This window comes from Gorilla gorilla, chromosome 21 (assembly GCF_029281585.2).
Source record: "Gorilla gorilla gorilla isolate KB3781 chromosome 21, NHGRI_mGorGor1-v2.1_pri, whole genome shotgun sequence".
In the NCBI taxonomy this organism is placed as follows: Eukaryota; Metazoa; Chordata; class Mammalia; order Primates; family Hominidae; genus Gorilla; species Gorilla gorilla.
This window is the reverse complement of record NC_073245.2, coordinates 76471664-76493739: the sequence shown is the minus strand read 5'-3', so window position 1 is coordinate 76493739 and position 22076 is coordinate 76471664. Positions and strand designations below refer to the sequence as shown.

The following is a 22076-nucleotide window of genomic DNA, read 5'->3' as shown; positions in this document are numbered from 1 at the left end:
GTCCTGGTTTCCAGCATCTTTTGTCACCCTGTGTTTCTGCCTCTCTCCAGGGCAATGCCTCCAGTTAATATTTAATTCCTCACATAAATTCCCATGTCTAAGCAGAGGCTGAACGCATCAGCTGGACATGACAAAGAAATGCATTGTGTACCTATTCCCTGCACGTCACTCCCCGTTTCCATGACAACCTGCTTTCTACATAACTGCAGCATTTCAAAGGAAGGTCATTAAGTAACCAACAATGAAACAGGAAATGAATATTCTCGTGTTGGGCTCTGGCTTTGCCTTGGAAGTGAGTTTGGATTCTGCTGAAGGCACGCTATTCCCACCCACTTTCTTTCTTTTCCTCGTGTTTTTGATGTGCAGCCCCAAATGCAATTCTTCTCTAGGGTTCTGGCCACTCCTGGCCCCAGGCAGCCCTGTGGCTCTGGCCACAGCACCCTCTTCTTATCTGGAAATGCTTCCATCCCATTAAAGGGCTTCGGATTACCTTCCAGAGCATAAACACAGAGGAAAGCAGATTTGGTCGTCAAGGAGACAGCATAATACGAGGTCTACAGAGGAACGAATAAAACCACTCAGATTCGGCACCTACCGTGTGCACCTACTCTGTGCCTCCCCTCATTGAGCTGTGAGTCACCCGCAGGCCGTCGCTGAGATGACAGGGCTCCCACCGCATGCTCCGGTGCCTGGACTAGTGAGGAGGGAGCTGCGGGAGCTTCCCTATCACCCAAGATCTCTAGGCCTCCTGGGTTCCCATCTGCCACTGGTCATCTGCACTGAGCCGGTGTGAGCGGCCTCTAACTGGGGCCCACCCTGCCCACCAGGCAATCCAATTCTCAACTCTGTGACAGGGATGTGGGGTATAGGGAGGAAAAGCATATTGGAAGATTCCGTAAGTGAACCGACAAGAATCGTATCAGCCGGGGAGTGTGCTTCACACTTTGAAGATGGGGCGTGGGGTCCTCTGTGTGTCTCTTTTCTTATGTGTCAACAGAAGCTGAGAGACAAGCCCCAAAGTGCACAGGGCTCACTTTCTGAGTATCTATCCCAGGAGACAAGATGCTGCAGAAACCTGCTCACTGGGCTGATTGGCAAGGCTCAAGCAGAATTCCTTGTTACCATTACATATGTAAATATGCAAGACAACTGGGGCATGTCTGGCTGACAGCTGGAGGGAAGGACATAAGGTCTGTGTGCTCCAGAGGAGACGCTGCCTCTCCCGAGTGCGACTCCCCTGAGTTCTGCGCTGAGTCTCTCCTGCTTCTCAGAGAAGTCACGTGGACATGAACTGCAAGAGTCTCTGCAAAGGGACCTCCAGTTTTGTTTGGTGGGAGATAACCAGCTCACTGGGGCTTCTCCACCCACACCCACCCATGGGAGTCTGGAAATACAGCCCTGTGGAATTCTTCATTGCCCACATCCCTTACACTCCTGTCCCTAGGTCAGTCAGCCCTGGGCTCTGAAGTCCTGAGGCCCTGAGGCCCCACATCTGCTCAGGCAAAGCACTAGCATCCCGGGGATCAACTGCTCCTCCAAAGAGCCACTCCTGCCTCCCTGAGGCAGCAAAGCCACTGAGCTTCCCTGGGCAAAAGAGCAGAATGGCACCCGGTGAAAGCCTGTGCACCACACCCCTGGGATACAGAGCACACAAGTCATCAAAGCACAAACCCCCAAGCTTAGACCCTCCTTTACGAGGACCTGAGGACCCGGCTCAACCTTGACATGATTTAGCCTCCCTCTTCCAGGAAATGTCTTGGCAGCAAACGGCTAACACTACTAGAAGCCCAGTAAGGTATGCCAGTTCTTCTCCTGTGGCCCTCTTGGTCCCCTACTGGGGCCTGTGTATGGCCAAACCCTGCCCCATGGGCTCAGTAGGCTCCACCCCAGACAAAGCTCTCCTGTCTGTAGGCTCTGCTCAATCAGCATCCCTAGCAGTACATTAAGCCCCCATGCACCCAAACAACATGCCGGGGCCATGTGCTACAGGAAAACTCTCCACAGAAACGTGGATGCCGGGGCCACATGCTACAGGAAAAGTCTCCACAGAAACGTGGATGCCGGGACCACATGCTACAAGAAAACTCTCCACAGAAACGTGGATGCTGGGGCCACATGCTACAGGAAATCTCTCCACAGAAACAGATGTCGGGGCCCGTGCTACAGGAAAACTCTCCACAGAAACGTGGATGCTGGGGCCACATACTACAGGAAAACTCTCCACAGAAACGTGGATGTCGGGGCCAGGTGCTACAGGAAAAGTCTCCACAGAAACTTGGATGTCGGGGCCACATGCTACAGGAAAACTCTCCACTGAAACGTGGATGCCGGGGCCACGTGCTACAGGAAAACTCTCCACGGAAACGTGGATGCCGGGGCCACATGCTACAGGAAAAGTCTCCACAGAAACGTGGATGCCAGGGCCACGTGCTACAGGAAAAGTCTCCACAGAAACGTGGATGCCGGGGCCACGTGCTACAGGAAAACTCTCCACGGAAACGTGGATGCCGGGGCCACGTGCTACAGGAAAAGTCTCCACGGAAACGTGGATGCTGGGGCCACATACTACAGGAAAACTCTCCACAGAAACGTGGATGTCGGGGCCACGTGCTACAGGAAAACTCTCCACGGAAACGTGGATGCCGGGGCCACGTGCTACAGGAAAACTCTCCACAGAAACGTGGATGCCAGGGCCATGTGCTACAGGAAATCTCTCCACAGAAACGTGGATGTCGGGGCCACATGCTACAGGAAAACTCTCCACTGAAACGTGGATGCTGGGGCCACATGCTACAAGAAATGTCTGCCGGGGCCACATGCTACAGGAAAAGTCTCCACGGAAACGTGGATGCCGGGGCCACATGCTACAGGAAAACTCTCCACGGAAACGTGGATGCCGGGGCCACGTGCTACAGGAAAACTCTCCACGGAAACGTGGATGCCGGGGCCACATGCTACAGGAAAAGTCTCCACAGAAACGTGGATGCCGGGGCCACGTGCTACAGGAAAACTCTCCATGGAAACGTGGATGCCGGGGCCACGTGCTACAGGAAAAGTCTCCATGGAAACGTGGATGCCGGGGCCACGTGCTACAGGAAAAGTCTCCACGGAAACGTGGATGTCGGGGCCACGTGCTACAGGAAAACTCTCCACAGAAACATGGATGCCGGGGCCACATGCCACAGGAAATCTCTCCATGGAAACGTGGATGCCGGGGCCACATGCTACAGGAAAACTCTCCACAGAAACGTGGATGCCGGGGCCACATGCTACAGGAAAAGTCTCCACGGAAACGTGGATGCCGGGGCCACGTGCTACAGGAAAAGTCTCCACAGAAACGTGGATGTCGGGGCCTCATGCCACAGGAAATCTCTCCACAGAAACGTGGATGTCGGGGCCTCATGCCACAGGAAATCTCTCCATGGAAACATGGATGCCGGGGCCACATGCCACAGGAAATCTCTCCATGGAAACGTGGATGCCGGGGCCACGTGCTACAGGAAAACTCTCCACGGAAACATGGAGGTGTTCCATAAAGACGCCCTTCCAGAAGTCATGCTGCTCCATGGACACTCTGTGGTGGGAACAAGGGTCCCCAAAGCTCACACAGGGCACTGCCGCCAACTCAGACCTGAGCAGCAGGTCACTACCCTCTCTGAGACTTAAGTTCTTCACCCACAAAGTGGGAGGGGAAGAATTATTTGGAGATGGAGAGACATGCGTGGACGGAGCCTGGAAGTGAACCCATGAGGACGTCAGTGCTGTTGTCATCACCATGGCCTTTCTTGTCAGGAATCTGAAGTGAAGTGGAGGTTTTCATCCAGACGAGCCTGTTCTCTTCGGTTATTGAACTTCTCGTGAGTTAATCTGAATCCCTGCTCGTGGATGCAAATGGGAAACGGAACATCAGAGACCGCTCCATCCTGAGCACGTCTCCTGGAAAACAAGCCTCTTGGGATCAGCTCCCGGCACCCAGAGGGCGGCGCTGGCTGGGACCCCTCTCTAGGGACCCAGCATCTTTGCACCTGGAGTCCTGCCTGCTCAAGGTAACCCCCACATCTGTCCCCACGGTGGCCCCAGACTCACTTTTATGGGGCTCTTGTGGGCAGAAAAACTCAGGAAACAAACAGGGCCTGCTCAGCTGAGATTGATGCACCAAGGTCCAGAGGAGAGGGAACCACCCCTCACTGGCCAGAGACTCCAACACAGGCCAGGGAGATGTGCAGGGCTGAGCTGTAGCCCCCGTCTGTCTTCTCCTAACGAAGCCCTCTTTTTCCAACTCAGCAGCACTGCAAACTGGAGACCAGCCTGACCCAGGCCCCAGACAGGACGTTTCCACTGAGAGCCAGTGCTCTGTTGGGCTCTTCCCAAGCAGTGCTGCTGGCCTACCCCAAGGTTTCCTTCTGTCATCATGGCAAGGAGAGCCCCCTTGTCCCAGAGCTAACACCCCAGCTGCCGGCTGACCCACTGCCAGCACACACTTCCTCCTTGCACTGGCACTGTGGCCACTCCACGCACAACCCCATGGGGGACCCCCTGCGGGCGACCGTGGCTGTTTTCATGCTGGCTGGGTAGCCTGGAATCTGGCCTGAGCCCACCTGCCCCCATGGTGCATCCCCTGGGCCTCCGGATGGGAGTCCCTGTGGCAGTTAGCTCTGATCCACTCCAGCCCTGGCAACCTGACCCCCTTCCACTGTGTAAAACCTCCCCACTCTGAAAACAAGAACAAAATAACAGGAAGGCTGAGTGAGAGGCCAGGTGGTAAGTGTGGAAAGCCAAATGTTTTCAGTCTTCACTAGGTTTTGCATCTCTGGTAACTAGGGCTGCCTTTGGGGCCAGGAGCTGTTACCACCTGCCCCTCAGCAAAGAGGGGAAGGGTAGTCACTTGAGAGGAGCCCACACCTCCATTCTCCCATGCACCCCCTCAGCCCTCCTCTGTCTCCAGCACAGGAGATGGGGTCTTGCCTCCCTGCTGAGCCAGCTTGTCCATCTGGACTTTATACCCACCTCCTTCCCACTGTCAATTAAAGTTCCCAGGAATATCAACTCTTCCCTCCATTCTTCTGGAATATTGAACTACTCTTCCCAACTCTTCAACAGGCTTGAGGCATCCATGTTTAAAAACACAGTCTCTTTGGACCACACGTCCCTGCCCAGCCCCCTCTCCATCTCCTCCTGCTTCATAACTACGCTTCACTCCCCACCACAGTTGGCCTCCACCCACATCCCTCTACTGGAACAACAGGCGGCTTCACGTTCACAGGGCACGTGAGGGCCCCACTAGACATCACTGCGGTGCGTGTCTGTTCCCCCGCTTCTGTGGCTAACACTCGCCCCTGACCTTGTCGGTCACCTGTACAGGCTCCTCCTGGCCACCCGGCCACCCCATGTCAGATGGCTTCTCCTTTTTGCTTCCTCTCTGCCCACAATATCTGCTTCTTACGTGACGTGGGGTTTTCCTCTTCCCCTCTTCAGTCATCAGCTGCTCAAGCCAGAACCCTGAGGGTCATCCTTGGCCCCAAATCCTGCCAATGTTATTTTCTAAATCTCACCAGAATCTGACTATTTCTGACCTCTCTGGCTGTGTTGTTTTGTTCTGTTTGCAAAAACTGACAAACTCATTCTAAAAATTTGTATGGCAATTCAAGGAATATAGACTAGCCAAAACAATTCTGAAAAAGAGCAAAGTTGGACGACACACTTCTCAGTTTCCAAACTTACTACAAAGCTGCAGTAATCAAGGCAATGTGTTACTAGCATCAGGACGGGCATATAGATAAGTGGGACATAATTGAGAGTCCAGAAGTAACCCCCTCTATTGATGATCAACTGATTTTTGACAATGGCACAAAAACAATTTAATGGGAAAAAAAACTGTCTTTTCAACAAATGTGCTAGGACAACTAGATATCAAAAAAAAAAAATGAAGTTGGACCTCTCTCAAAAATTAAGTCGCACTGGATCACATATCTAAACGTAAAAACCAAAACTCCTAGAAAACACAGCGGTAAATCTTTCCGACTCTGGGTTCAGCAATGGTTTCTTAGCTATGACAACAACAGTACAAGCCATTAAAGAAAAAAAGTAATATATTGGACTTCAACAAGGTTTAAAACTTTCGGAGTTAAAAAAGCACTGTCGGACGGGAGCAGTGGCTCACGCCTGTAATCCCAACACTTTGGGAGACTGAGGCAGGCAGATCACTTGAGGTCAGGGGTTCGAGACCAGCCTGGCCAGCATGGTGAAGCCCTGTCTCTACTGAAAATACAAAATTAGCTGGGTGTGGCGGTGCGTGTCTGTAATCCCAGCTACTTGGGAGGCTGAGGCAGGAGAATCACTTGAACCTGGGAGGTGGAGGTTGCAGTGAGCCAAGATCATGCGACTGCACTCTAGCCTGCGTGACAGAGCAAGACTCTGTCTCAAAAATAAATAAATGAATAACACTATCAATAAGGTGAAAAGACAACCCAAAGACTGGGAGAAAATATTTGCAAATCGTAAATCTGATAAAGAGCTTGTATTTGGAAAAAAGAACTCTCGTAACTCATAATAAGACAAATAACCCAATTTTAAAATGAGCAGAGGACTTGAACAGACATTTCTCCAAAGATAACACGGGAATGGCCGATAAGCACATGAAGAGATGCCCAACAGCTAGTAATCCAGGAAATGCAAATCAAAACCACACTCAGATACCATTGCACTAAAATGGCTGTAATTTTAAAGATAAACAGATAGTAACAAGTGTTGACGAGAACCCTCATAGAAATGCTGATGCGAATGTAAAATAGCACAGTCACTTGGAAAATGGCATGGCAGTTACTCAAAATGTTCAACATAGAGTTACATGACTCAGGAATTCCACTCTAGATATTTGCCCAGGAGAAATAAAAACATATGTCACATAAAGGCTTGTACACAACTATTCATAGCAGCTTTATTCATACTAGCCAAAAAGTGGAAAGACCCAAATGTCCATCAACTGCTGAATGGGTGATACGAAATACAGGGGCACAGTCTTTGGCAATAAAAAGGAATGAAGTTGCTTATACATGCAACAACGTGGGTGAATCTCAAAAACTTTGTGTTCAGTGAAAGAGGCCAGGGACAAAAGGGGACAAAAGACCACATATTGAACAATTCCATATCTGTGAAATGTCCAGAACAGGCAAATTCGTAGCGATAGAAAGTAGATTCGTGGTTGCCTAGGACTGGTGGAGGATGAAGTGGAGAACGACTGTGAACGGGCATGGGGTTTCTTTCTGGGGTGATCAAAACGGCCTAAACTTGGGCTGTGGTGATTGTACAACCCTACACGTATGCTAAAACCACTGAATCGTGTATGTTTAATAGGTGAATTCTGTGATGTGCACATTACATTCCAATAAAGCTGTTTTTAAACAGTGGCATGTGGATGGTCAGTGAGACACTCTGGGGACCCTTGCCTAGGGCAGGAGGTCCCAGCGAGTCCCCTTTGGTTCTCCAGACTGGGTTCTGTGAGCCTGTGTCCTGGGCCAGCCTCTGGACCACTGCGCCTCAACCCCAAGCTGGACCACCTTGATGCCTATCACTCCCTGCTCCTGGAGGCCAGGGAGGGCTGGGTCCAGGGATACAACAGGAGAATGGGTCATGCGAGTGACATGAGACAGGCCATGGAGGTCAGAGTGAGAGCTCTTGGGTCCACTTCACCCTCCCACTCCCCAGAGCAGTTAGAGCTGTACTCATTCAACAAGGCCAAAGGAAGGCGACCTGCCTCTGCACAGCCAGGAGGCATTGTGACCCAGAACGGCACAAGCTCACCTCCCACCTCGGCCAGTGCTATGTCAGGATGTGTCCACAGCTATCCCTGCAGCTGAGCCGATGGCCAGGGCCAATCCCACGTGGTAGCTAACCCAGCAGCAACAGCCCCCCATTCTGCCTGTGCGTGCGCATTGGCTGGGCCTGCCACGTCCTGGGACACCGTGGCTGCTCCAGCCGCCACTTCCCTGGAGAGGGCAGGCCTTCTTAGCTTTCATCATACCTCATGCAGAGTGAAACTGAAAAGCTGGGCCCAGGGTTGAGTATAAACTTACATCTTGCCATTCGAAAGGAAAAAAAACAAAAAACAAAAAACTTTTTTCCTGCTTCTCCTCTCAATCCCTCATTTATCCCCTTCTTGCTGCTACTTGGGTTTAAATCAAAGCCTAGCAAGGCAGCAAGAAAAGGGTTAGAATAAAAATTTAGAAACAATTTAAGGCCCACACGAAACCAATCACAGGTCACAGTAGACTCCTGGGGGACCACAGCCCTAGGTCCTCCCTCTAGACCCAAAGAGCCTCTGTCACCCGAGGTGACACCCCTGAGGTCCAGGCTGCACCCCCAGACATAGGAAGGTAAGGCCCTAGGAGGCAAACAGACTCACATCCATGTCACATGGCTCCTGGAGGAGGCAGCAGAAGAGCTAGGTCCAGCATCTGTCTCTCAAAGTTCAAAGCGAGGTCCCCACCACAGTCTGAGAACTGCCAGGGTGCTCAATAACGGCTGTTCCTGGGACCTTTCCTGGCCTGTGGGAGGAACCTGCACTGGATGAGCAAATGAATGTTTCAGGAGGCTCCTTCAGGCTCCCTCGACTAACAGTGTGGGCAGCGGTTAGAGCAGGAACAAGGACAAACCAGGAGGCAGGACACAGACTCTCCAGACGCATGTGGACAGGGCAGATATGGCCCAGCCCAGACAGTGACAGGAGGATTTGTTTGGGAAGGCTTAATACCATTGTGTCCATCCTCCCCAACTTGGAAATAAATTGTAAAACCAAAATGAAAAATTCAACAGAAGACTTGGGAGATAGAGTCAAAGAAATATACTAGGAAAGTGAACAAAAGGACGAAGAGATAGCAGAGACAGAGGAAACGCTGAGTGAGGCCTGACACCCAATGTGGGAGTTCCAGAAAGAGAGAATTAAGAAAATGGGAAGGAAAAGTGTAAGTTAAATAATAAAAAAAAATTTCTGAGAACTAAAGGAAATTATATTTCTAGATTAAAAGGCCCATGAAGAGCCCATAATCGTGAATGAAAAAAGACCCACATCCAACCAAGCCCAGCACTATAAAATTTTAAAACACCAGGAATAGAAAAAAGACCCTAAAAGCTTTTGAAGTGGGAAAAAGTCACAAACAAAACCAATAACTAGAATAGGATCGCATTGCTCAAGAGCAGCGTTCACAGACAGTAGAGAAAGCCTCTTCCCAATTTTAAGGGAGTTGACATTCAACTTCAGGGCATGCCCTCTATGCCCAGGCAAAACACTGATCACAGGAAGTAGAAGAATAAAAAAATCCAGATATGCACAGCCTCAAAAACTGCTCATTGAATGGCGAGTAAGGGAAGTGAGGCCAGGGCGGTGCATGGGGCAGGGGTGGTGATCATCGTCTACAAGAAAAACAAACCACAAAATCTTGTATGAGACATAACACTGGTAAACACTGTTTGGTCCACCAGCGAAACATTGAAGACAAAGAAAGATAATGCTCAACGCTACAAAGGAAGCTAACTGGTCACTGTGAGCACAAGTGTCAGAAAAGGTCCAGTTCTGGAGCCACAGGGAGGCCAATCAGCCCATTATACTTGGATTGTCCTGTCCCACACCCTGTGAACCCCAAAGTCCTGGGCAACTGGCCAGTGAGGCTCCCCAGCACCAGAGCCCTTGCAGGGGAGAAGGTGTCCCCACCAAGGCCTAGAACAGGGGGTGGGGCTGTCCTGTGGCGACCCAGAGGTTGGCCTGCAGAGAGGGGCTCAGCAAGGGGTCAGCACTTGTGTGGAGTAAGGAGGGTGCTGGTACGGGGAAAGAGGTGGATCAAAGAAGTAAACACATTAAAGATAATGGAAACCAGCTTTCTCACTGTTGGAAGAGGACGTTATGCCTACGGAAAGGCAGAACCTTAGAATGAACCCTTGTGGGAACTGGAATCAGAGGTTATCAATATGAACTTGTGTTTTTCAATAAACATCGATAGATGGAGAAGTAAATACAGACCTAGGTGAAAAAGGGTGTGTGTAGCGTGTGTCTGTAACGGTGTGTGTGTAGCATGTGTGTATAACTGTATAGAGCATGCACGTAACTGTGTGTAGTGTGTGTGTAGCATGTGTAGCAGGTGTGTAGCATGTGTATGTAACTGTGTGTGTAGCATGTGTGTATAACTGTATAGAGCATGCATGTAAGTGTGTAGTGTGTGTAACTATGTGTAGCATGTGTAGCATGTATAACTGTGTGTAATGTGTGTGTAGCATGTGAGTGTGTAACTGTGTGTAACTGTGTAGCATGTAACTGCGTGTAGCATGTGTGTAGCGTGTGTGTATCGTGTGTGTAGCGTGTGGGTGTGTAACTGTGTGTAAATGTGTGTGGCATGTGTGTAACTATGTGTAGCATGTATAACTGTGTGTAGCATGTGCAGCATGTGTGTGTAACTGTGTAGCATGTGTGTAACCGTGTGTAGATGTGTGTAACTATGTGTAGCATGTGTAGCATGTATGTAACTGTGTGTGGCATGTGTGTGTAACTGTGTGTGGTGTGTAACTGTGTGTAGCATGTGTAACTGTGTAGCATGTAACTGCGCGTAGCATGTGTGTAGCATGTGTGTATAGTGTGTGTGGCATATGTGTAACTGTGTGTAGCATGTGAGCGTGTAACTGTGTGTAAATGTGTGTGGCATGTGTGTAACTGTGTGTGTGTGTAGCGTGTGTGCGTAACTGTGTGTGTGTAGCATTGTGTAACTGTGTGTAGCATGTCAGTATGTGTGTGTACACACATACGTCCTCCCAGCTGTGTCCACTAGAGGCCCAACACCCAGGTCTCAGGCTAACACCATTTTCTAATAAAAGGAACCAGAGTTCCAGGCCCCAAGCAGGAAAGGCAAGAACAAGAAAGGACAGTGGAGCTGGACCGAGGCTATGGGAGCCTCTGTACTGGGCTTCCACTGGTCAATCAGGGACAATCTGAGCATCAAAATAAGGCTTTTAGCCCATGGGATAAAACAGGAAACAATGAGTCTATAGAGATATCCATCAAAATTAAGTGATGGTTTGTTGAGGATGGAGATATTTCCATAGTTTCAAAGTACCTTCCCCTCAAATATTTATTAATTGCAAAGGGAAAATGACTGGCATTTCCCTCTGGCATAGAGGTGCCGGGATGCCCCATCTAATCCAGTGACCAAGTCAACATTATGAGTTAAGGGACAAATCAGCATCAGGTGAAGGGAGAACCTCCCACTCGGGAGTTCCTGCATCACAGGCAACACTGGACAAACCCACGTTGAAGGGCATCCCACCGAATAATGGCTCAGTGCTCCCACGTTGAAGGGCATCCCACCGAATAACCGCTCAGTGCTCCCACGTTGAAGGGCATCTCACCAAATAACAGCTCAGTGCTCCCACGTTGAAGGGTATCTCACCGAATAACAGCTCAGTGCTCCCACGTTGAAGGGCATCCCACCGAATAACGGCTTACTGCTCCCACGTTGAAGGGCATCCCACCGAATAATGGCTCAGTGCTCCCACGTTGAAGGGTATCTCACCGAATAATGGCTCAGTGCTCCCACGTTGAAGGGTATCTCACCAAATAACGGCTCAGTGCTCCCACGTTGAAGGGCATCCCACCGAATAACTGCTCAGTGCTCCCACGTTGAAGGGCATCCCACCAAATAACGGCTCAGCGCTCCCACGTTGAAGGGCATCCCACCAAATAACGGCTCAGCGCTCCCACGTTGAAGGGCATCCCACCGAATAACGGCTCGGTGCTCCCACGTTGAAGGGCATCCCACCAAATATTCGCTCAGTGCTCCCACGTTGAAGGGCATCTCACCAAATAACGGCTCAGTGCTCCCACGTTGAAGGGCATCCCACCGAATAACTGCTCAGTGCTCCCACGTCAAAGGGCATCCCACTGAATAACGGCTCAGTGCTCCCACGTTGAAGGGCATCCCACCGAATAACCGCTCACTGCTCCCACGTTGAAGGGCATCTCACTGAATAACCGCTCAGTGCTCCCACATTGAAGGGTATCTCACCAAATAACGGCTCAGTGCTCCCACGTTGAAGGGTATCTCACCAAATAACGGCTCAGCGCTCCCACGTTGAGGGGCATCCCACTGAATAATGGCTCAGTGCTCCCACGTTGAAGGGTAATCTCACCGAATAATGGCTCAGCGCTCCCACGTTGAAGGGTATCTCACCGAATAACGGCTCAGCGCTCCCACGTTGAAGGGCATCCCACCGAATAATGGCTCAGTGCTCCCACGTTGAAGGGTATCGCACCGAATAACGGCTCAGTGCTCCCACGTTGAAGGGCATCCCACTGAATAACAGCTCAGTGTTCTTCCAAAAGCACAAGGTCACGAAAGGCGAGGAGTGCTAAAAACGACTTTAGACGAACCAGACGCCAGGACCACGCACAGCACATGGTTCTGAACCCAGCCCTGAATTGGTCTGAGGACCAGATGGCCAAGAAGGTGAGGGTGGAGCAGTGGGAGAGCGGCCTCTCTGCTGGAAACACCCACCCAAGTGTCCTTGGTGATGACATTGCATCAGCAACACGCTCTCAAACGCTCAGGAGAAACAGCTTGGCCCTTTACTTGAAACGTTTCTGTGGCTTTGAGATTGTTTCAAAATGTATTTTTGAAAAAATGAGGATGGGGGACTGTGATTTAAGTAACCAGTGGTCAGTGGAGGCCTCTGTGAAGAGAGAAGCTGGGACCAAGGAGGATCCTGAGGTGCCTCCTCCGGGCAGGACGCTCCACCTCCCTCTGTCCCAGGACTGCTCCTGGAAGACCCTGAAGTCCATGATGTGCTCAGCCAAGTCTGCTTCCAAAGCTGGCTGGGCAGGTGCCGGCCCCAGCCCCACCCAGGGTTTCTCTCAGGGATGGCCGGCTCTGTTCCTGGGGGCATCCTGGAAAGCCCAGGGGACCAGGCACCTGAGAAAGTCTGACAAGCTTGGAAATTTCCATGAAGAAGGTGGAACCCATGCCCTAGAAACTGCGGGTCCCATGGGGCTGAGAGGAAGATGGAACAGGACTCCCTCAGCCCACACAGGACCCCCCCACATTTGCCCCTGCCCCCAGCCTTTCCCAGCAGCGGGTCCAAAACAGGCCCACTAGCTCCGGGGAGGGGTACCCTCTTGTCCCCGCCCTGGAGAGGGGTGCCCTCTTGTCCCCGCCCCTGGAGAGGGGTGCCCTCTTGCCCCCGCCCTGGAGAGGGGGTGCCCTCTTGTCCCCGCCCTGGAGAGGGGTGCCCTCTTGCCCCCGCCCCTGGAGAGGGGTGCCCTCTTGTCCCCGCCCCTGGAGAGGGGTGCCCTCTTGTCCCCACCCCTGGAGAGGGGTGCCCTCTTGTCCGCACCCTGGAGAGGGGTGCCCTCTTGTCCCCGCCCCCAGAGAGGGGTGCCCTCTTGTCCCCACCCTGGAGAGGGGTGCCCTCTTGTCCCCGCCCCTGGAGAGGGGTGCCCTCTTGTCCCCGCCCCTGGAGAGGGGTGCCCTCTTGTCCGCACCCTGGAGAGGGGTGCCCTCTTGTCCCCGCCCCGAGGGCCTCTTCCTCTCCACACCCTGGGGGGCCACAGTCACAGGGGCTTCTGCTCTGAGGTTTGGGGCATCTGGAGGAAACACTGGCAGGAAACACAAATGGGACCGAGGGGAAAATGAGGGCAAGTTTTGCTCTTTTTCTTTCCTTTTTTTTTTCTCTCTGGAATCCAGAGAGAAGTAAAATGAAGACTTGCTGAGTGGCGCAAAGGCAGACCAGCTTTTGCTGAGTTTAGGTGAAAATGAGAGAAGGGAGAGGTGGGGGCAGGGAGTTGGCAATTCTATAGCTTTGCACATTTCTCTCATTATTTTGCTTCTAAATCAGCCTCGCTGGTACTTTCTCTATTCAATAAAAGCCAAATGCAAGCCATGTCCTCTAATCTCTCCAACAGCAGCTCACTGCTGAGAAAATAATACAGATGTAACTTCCAGCATCATACACTTTCTTTTCCATTTATATGCAAATAGTGACCTTTCACCCAGGCTGTCTCAAAGAAGTGTTTCCTTAAAAATGCAAATAGCATGTTGCAGGCAGTTACTGTGGCTGAGTCTTTCTTATATTATTATCATTATTTCTTTTAACCTTACCAACGCTGTAAAAACAACAGCTAAACTGCTCTGCAGTAATAATGACTTTCCAAACCAAATCACAGGACGGGCTCTCCAGGCAGCCTGTCATCCCCGGCTGCCAACAGGGGAGGAGTGTGCCCAGCCCAGGGCAGGCAGTGTGCTGGGAGGGACACCAATAGTGTCACATTCATCCCTCCCAGGGGTGCCTGGGAGAGCAGTTCAGCCATGTGACCAGGCCTCACACCCAGGCCAGGTGCCCGGAACCCAGGCGGCACCAAGGAAACCACTCCACACTGCTCCACGCAGACACACACAGCTTTTCCTTCTGGGGCGAGAACATCCTCAGCTCCAAGTGGGGTTCAGTGCTGTGACCCCAGTCCAGCACATTCGCCCCACACCCAGGACAAGGAACCCAGAGTGGGGACCTCCAGAAATAGGTGGCTCCCAAGAGGCTACCAGGGAGCAGGAAAGATGCTAGAAGAGGAGAAGCCAGGGAGGGGAAACAGACACAACTACAGGGAAAGATGCTGCAGGAGGAGAAGCCAGGGAGGGGAAATGGACACAACTAGGAAAGATGCTACAGGAGAAGCCAGGGAGGGGGAATGGACACAACTACAGGGAAAGATGCTACAGGAGAAGCCAGGGAGGGGAAACAGACACAACTACAGGGAAAGATGCTGCAGGAGGAGATGCCAGGGAGGGGAAATGGACACAACTAGGAAAGATGCTACAGGAGAAGCCAGGGAGGGGGAATGGACACAACTACAGGGAAAGATGCTACAGGAGAAGCCAGGGAGGGGAAACAGACACAACTACAGGGAAAGATGCTGCAGGAGGAGATGCCAGGGAGGGGAAATGGACACAACTAGGAAAGATGCTGCAGGAGAAGCCAGGGAGGGGGAATGGACACAACTACAGGGAAAGATGCTACAGGAGAAGCCAGGGAGGGGAAACAGACACAACTACAGGGAAAGATGCTGCAGGAGGAGATGCCAGGGAGGGGAAATGGACACAACTAGGAAAGATGCTACAGGAGAAGCCAGGGAGGGGGAATGGACACAACTACAGGGAAAGATGCTACAGGAAAAGCCAGGGAGGGGGAATGGGCACAACTACAGGGAAAGATGCTGCAGGAGGAGACGCCAGGGAGGGGAAATGGACACAACTACAGGGAAAGATGCTGCAGGAGGAGAAGTCAGGGAGAGGAAATGGACACAACTAGGAAAGATGCAACAGGAGAAGCCAGGGAGGGGGAATGCACACAACTACAGGGAAAGATGCTACAGGAGAAGCCAGGGAGGGGGAATGGGCACAACTACAGGGAAAGATGCTGCAGGAGGAGACGCCAGGGAGGGGAAATGGACACAACTAGGAAAGATGCTACAGGAGAAGCCAGGGAGGGGGAATGGACACAACTACAGGGAAAGATGCTACAGGAGAAGCCAGGGAGGGGGAATGGGCACAACTACAGGGAAAGATGCTGCAGGAGGAGACGCCAGGGAGGGGAAATGGACACAACTACAGGGAAAGATGCTGCAGGAGGAGAAGTCAGGGAGAGGAAATGGACACAACTACAGGGAAAGATGCTGCAGGAGGAGACGCCAGGGAGGGGAAATGGACACAACTACAGGGAAAGATGCTGCAGGAGAAGTCAGAGAGGGGGAATGGGCACAACTACAGGGAAAGATGCTGCAGGAGGAGACGCCAGGGAGGGGAAATGGACACAACTAGGAAAGATGCTGCAGGAGGAGAAGTCAGGGAGGGGAAATGGACACAACTACAGGGAAAGATGCTGCAGGAGGAGACACCAGGGAGGGGAAATGGACACAACTACAGGGAAAGATGCTGCAGGAGAAGTCAGAGAGGGGGAATGGGCACAACTACAGGGAAAGATGCTGCAGGAGGAGACGCCAGGGAGGGGAAATGGACACAACTACAGGGAAAGATGCTGCAGGAGGAGACGCCAGGGAGGGGAAATGGACACAACTAGGAAAGATGCTGCAGGAGGAGAAGTCAGGGAGGGGAAATGGACACAACTACAGGGAAAGATGCTGCAGGAGAAGAAGTCAGGGAGGGGAAATGCACACAACTAGGAAAGATGCTGCAGGAGGAGAAGTCAGGGAGGGGAAATGCACACAACTACAGGGAAAGATGCTGCAGGAGAAGTCAGAGAGGGGGAATGGGCACAACTACAGGGAAAGATGCTGCAGGAGGAGAAGCCAGGGAGAGGAAATGGACACAACTACAGGGAAAGATGCTGCAGGAGGAGAAGTCAGGGAGGGGAAATGGACACAACTACAGGGAAAGATGCTACAGGAGAAGCCAGGGAGGGGAAATGGACACAACTACAGGGAAAGATGCTACAGGAGAAGCCAGGGAGGGGAAATGGACACAACTACAGGGAAAGATGCTGCAGGAGGAGACGCCAGGGAGGGGAAATGGACACAACTACAGGGAAAGATGCTGCAGGAGAAGTCAGAGAGGGGGAATGGGCACAACTACAGGGAAAGATGCTGCAGGAGGAGATGCCAGGGAGGGGAAATGGACACAACTACAGGGAAAGATGCTGCAGGAGGAGACGCCAGGGAGGGGAAATGGACACAACTAGGAAAGATGCTGCAGGAGGAGAAGTCAGGGAGGGGAAATGGACACAACTACAGGGAAAGATGCTGCAGGAGAAGAAGTCAGGGAGGGGAAATGCACACAACTACAGGGAAAGATGCTGCAGGAGAAGTCAGAGAGGGGGAATGGGCACAACTACAGGGAAAGATGCTGCAGGAGGAGAAGCCAGGGAGAGGAAATGGACACAACTACAGGGAAAGATGCTGCAGGAGGAGAAGTCAGGGAGGGGAAATGCACACAACTACAGGGAAAGATGCTACAGGAGAAGCCAGGGAGGGGAAATGGACACAACTACAGGGAAAGATGCTACAGGAGAAGCCAGGGAGGGGAAATGGACACAACTACAGTGAAAGATGCTGCAGGAGAAGTCAGAGAGGGGGAATGGGCACAACTACAGGGAAAGATGCTGCAGGAGGAGAAGTCAGGGAGGGGAAATGGACACAACTACAGGGAAAGATGCTGCAGGAGGAGAAGTCAGGGAGGGGAAATGCACACAACTAGGAAAGATGCTGCAGGAGGAGAAGTCAGGGAGGGGGAATGCACACAACTAGGAAAGATGCTGCAGGAGGAGAAGCCAGGGAGGGGAAATGCACACAACTACAGGGAAAGATGCTGCAGGAGGAGAAGTCAGGGAGGGGAAATGCACACAACTAGGAAAGATGCTGCAGGAGGAGAAGCCAGGGAGGGGGAATGGGCACAACTACAGGGAAAGATGCTGCAGGAGGAGAAGTCAGGGAGGGGAAATGCACACAACTAGGAAAGATGCTGCAGGAGGAGAAGCCAGGGAGGGGAAATGGACACAACTACAGGGAAAGATGCTACAGGAGAAGTCAGAGAGGGGGAATGGGCACAACTACAGGGAAAGATGCTGCAGGAGAAGTCAGAGAGGGGGAATGGGCACAACTACAGGGAAAGATGCTGCAGGAGGAGACGCCAGGGAGAGGAAATGGACACAACTACAGGGAAAGATGCTGCAGAAGGAGAAGCCAGGGAGGGGAAATGGACACATCTAGGAAAGATGCTGCAGGAGGAGACGCCAGGGAGGGGAAATGGACACAACTACAGGGAAAGATGCTACAGGAGAAGTCAGAGAGGGGGAATGGGCACAACTACAGGGAAAGATGCTGCAGGAGAAGTCAGGGAGGGGAAATGGACACAACTACAGGGAAAGATGCTGCAGGAGAAGTCAGGGAGGGGAAATGGACACAACTACAGGGAAAGATGCTGCAGGAGAAGTCAGGGAGGGGAAATGGACACAACTAGGAAAGATGCTGCAGGAGGAGAAGTCAGGGAGGGGAAATGGACACAACTACAGGCACTGGGGTACGGGCTCCCTCCTGCTCCCCTGACCATCTCTAATGACTAGGCCAGGCCACAGGCTGGGGAGAAGCCCACAAAAGACACCCACTCTATCAGCCGCACCTGCCCAACAGCCCACCTCTGTCTGTGACTGCTGCCTCCGAGGGCTGCTTGAGGCCTGACCCTCCCACGGTGCTCAGGAGGGGAGGGAAAGTGGCCAGGCTGACCCATGGGTCTTGCTTCACTGGGCCACCATCAGAGACACTTTTTCCAATCAGGCACAACTGGACTCGCCTGCCTGAATCCTGGGGTATGGGAAGGGGTAGAACACAGAGAAAACAGAGGCAATAAGAAGGGGCTGTGATGGAAACAGGCCTGGTCCAACAGGTATTCCAGATGCAAGATAAGAATTAAGAGGGTATGAGGCCAGGAATGGTGGCTCAAGCCTGTAATCCTAACACTTTGGGAGGCCGAGGTGGGTGGATCACTTGAGGGCAGGAGTTAAAGACCAGCCTGACCAACATGGTGAAACCCTGTCTCTACTAAAGATACAAAAATTAGCCAGGTGTGATGGCACATGCAGAAGGCCGAGGCAGGAGAATTGCTGAACCCAGTAGGCGGAGGTTGCAGTGAGCCAAGATCACGCCACTGCACTCCAGCCCGGGCAACAGAGTGAGACTCCGTCTTCAAAAAAAAAAAGAGGGTATGGCCAGAGCTGGCAGGGCTGGGTTTGGGGGCATCTTCCCCATGGATCTTTGGGAACTCCCCAGAAGACACATCGGCCTCGCGGGATCAAGAGGTCCTGCTCTGGAATTCTGCTCCAGCATTTTCGTTCCTTGGTCCCAGAAATTTTTCTTAGCACCGTTCAGCTTTCCAGCCCAAAAAGAGAAGAAATGGCCATCTCCTTCTGCCTTAAAACCACATTTTACTGAGGCCTTGAAGACAAAATTCCACTAGGAGGGGCATCTCACATTCCCTTTAGGGTCAGGATGAGCCCACACCCTGGCTCATCCCCAGTTCAGAAGGGAGAGAGCTCGAAGGAAGATCCCCAGGCCTCAAAGCCCTTGGGGATTTTGGCTTTCACAACAGTTCCGTTTTCCTTCTCCAATCCCAGGCTCTCCAACTGCAGGACCCCTGCCCAAATCCCTGCTTGGGTAGGGTGAGCCCAGGCAGCTGCTCTCTGATGGGTTCAACTGCAGCCCTAGCTCCAGGGCTCACAGCAGCCCCCTCTGCTGCTCTACAGGCTTAGAAAAATTGTGGGGGGCGGGGGGATGTGTATGGTAATTTCCCAGCCTGGATGGACAGTGGTCAGTACACGAGAGCCAACACAGAACACATTTGGGGAAAACACAAACGCTTGGCCTGGCCTATGGGTGACTGGGCAGGAAGTGGGTGGCCAGCAGGAGGGGCTGGCAGGGGGAGAGCTCACCAGGTCCAGGGTCCCAAGGCCATCAGAGGGCTCTCCAGGAAGAGGAATTGGACTCTCACTCTTATATTGAAGTGGGTTTGGGTTCCTCCAGATGCCAGAGGTTAGGGGTTAGGGTTTGGGTTCCTCCAGATGCCAGAGGTTAGGGGTTAGGGTTTGGGTTCCTCCAGATGCCAGAGGTTAGGGGTTAGGGTTTGGGTTCCTCCAGATGCCAGAGGTGTAGGGGTTAGGGTTTGGCTTCCTCCAGATGCCAGAGGTTAGGGGTTAGGCTTTGGCTTCCTCCAGATGCCAGAGGTTAGGGGTTAGGGTTTGGGTTCCTCCAGATGCCAGAGGTGTAGGGAGTTAGGGTTTGGCTTCCTCCAGATGCCAGAGGTTAGGGGTCAGCCAAGCACAAAGGCTCAGACCCTGGGGATGAAGAGAGCTCCACATCCAGCAGCAGGTTCTGACTTAGAAGCCGCATGTGCGATTTGCAGCCAGACAAAGCCCAGGCCACCGGCGTGGGTGACACTCCACAGGGAAGAGGTGCAGGGCTCAGAGTCCTGGAACGGATTCCCCGAGACAGGCTCCAGGCAGCCTTCTAGGGATTGCTTCCCTGAATGCCATTCAGTAACAAATCCCTTTGTTTTCCCTATCTGGCTGATGCACCTAGGAAGCAGACTCCTTACTTACAGGACTTACCGCTGGATGAGGGAAGGCAGCAAGCTCGCAGCACCTCATAACTCTTAAAAATTGGGTAAATTTGGCCGGGCACAGTGGCTCACGCCTGTAATACCAGCACTTTGGGAGGCGGAGGCAGGCAGATCACCTGAGGTCAGGAGTTCAAGACCAGCCTCGCCAACATGACAAAACCCCATGTCTGTTAAAAAAAAAAATACAAAAATTAGCCAGACTTGGTGGCACGCATCTGCAGTCCCAGCTACTCGGGAGACTGAGGCAGACAGAATCGCTTGAACCTGGAGGCAGAGGTTGCAGCCCAGAAGGCGCCACTGCACTCCAGCCTGGGCAACAGAGCAAGACTCCGTCTCAAAAAAATATATATACATATATTGGACCAATTTGTCTATCTGTGTCATGGGGAGGGAACGAACGCCTCACAGCCAACCCACTTTGATGCATTGGTGACATGGCTGGGTCATGGCTCACCGAGGCTAGGGTTGGGCACAGCCTTCGTGGAAATAAAATGAGGAAGCACAAAACTCTGAATAAGCCAGCCAAAACAAAATCAGACCACTGAAAAAAAATGACTGTAAGAGGTACCTCTTTAATGTGCAGTAATAGTCTAACATTTTATCTAGGCGGACTTGATCTCAAATAACCAGAAGGCAGGGCTCAACCTCAAGAAGGAACAGAGAGTGGAGGAAAAATTCAGAACTGCTCAACTGAGCATTTAAGTAGCTTTTCTTCCCAACACAAGTGTCCTTCCAACCTCAAAGCTAAAATGTGGATCCTTCCCTGGTCCAGACCAGCTTTGAAAACTCCATGTACCATGTGAACAAGGGGGGCCCTAGGCAAGATTGGGGTACCCCACTTGGACCCAGCAGGCCCAGACTTGCGGTGCCCCATCGGGTCCAGCAGCCCCTTGACTTGGGATGCTTTCCTCAGGCCCAGCAGCCCCCAGAGCTGGTTGCCTGCAGGCTCTCCCGGAGAGCAAGCAGGGATACCCATCAGTCTGATGCAATGTCACAGCAGAGACATTGCATCCCGAGAGCGGGATTTCAAATGTGAGACACGTGAGAGTAAAGGTAAGTAAAGGAGGGCCCGGGGTGGCATCTGTACCAAGCCTTGAAAGAGAAGCAAAAATTCAGCTGCAGGAGATGAAGGGAGATAGGGAGGCATGTTTGGGAATCGTGGGTAACAACCCAATCTGGGACGGAGAATCAGGTTGGAGGGCATGCTGGGGACAGGCTCTAGATATGTCCCAGGCTGTGAGGAAGAGACACGAGGGCAGTAAGGGTCATACTGTGGTCTGCGGGCAGCCTGCATGGCAGCCTGGGACACTGGGCAGGAAGGCTGGCTGGGGCTGGGTGGGACTGTGAGGGAGGCTGTTCTGGAAAGATCTAGATTCGAGCTACACCACTCACCTGGGAAGCTAATTTGCCTCCCAGCCTCAGTGTCCAGTACAGAACACGTTCATGAGAATTAAACAAGTTAGCACAGTCTCAATGATTAAAATAACAGTTTCAAACGTGTTTCTTTGCCCCTTGTGACCTAAGTCAGATTTTTTGTTCCATTTCAAAGATTAAGGCCCAGTCTCAATGAAAATAATGTTAAACATAGTAAGTCATCCCAATTTCAAATCCCTGTTTTTCCCTAAACAAAACTTTGGTAAGGGCAGGGTGAGCACAATTCCACACGCTGACGAACGACTGACAACCAAGTATTCAGTCAGCAGAGTAACTGGGAGGCTGCTCTGAACCATCCCCGGGCTCCTCGGGACGGCAGTTATCCTGGGAAACTCAGAGCCAAGAGGGAACTTGTCGCCCAGCTCTAAGTCTTGTAAAGAATGGGCAGCACCTTCAGTTAGGAGCCACTTTGGCTGCCCACAGAGCAGGACTGCTAAAGCCATTTGATTTTCAGAACCCAAAAACCCCGTAGGTGTAAAGACCCAAGCGCTT

General features: G+C 52.1%; 1 protein-coding gene across 8 annotated transcripts in view; it reads right to left on the bottom strand.

Moving 5' to 3' along the window:
- The window catches only part of MYT1 (myelin transcription factor 1), a 133963-nt gene that overhangs the window by 50647 nt on the left and 61240 nt on the right, over window positions 1-22076 (bottom strand). The window lies entirely within an intron of this gene.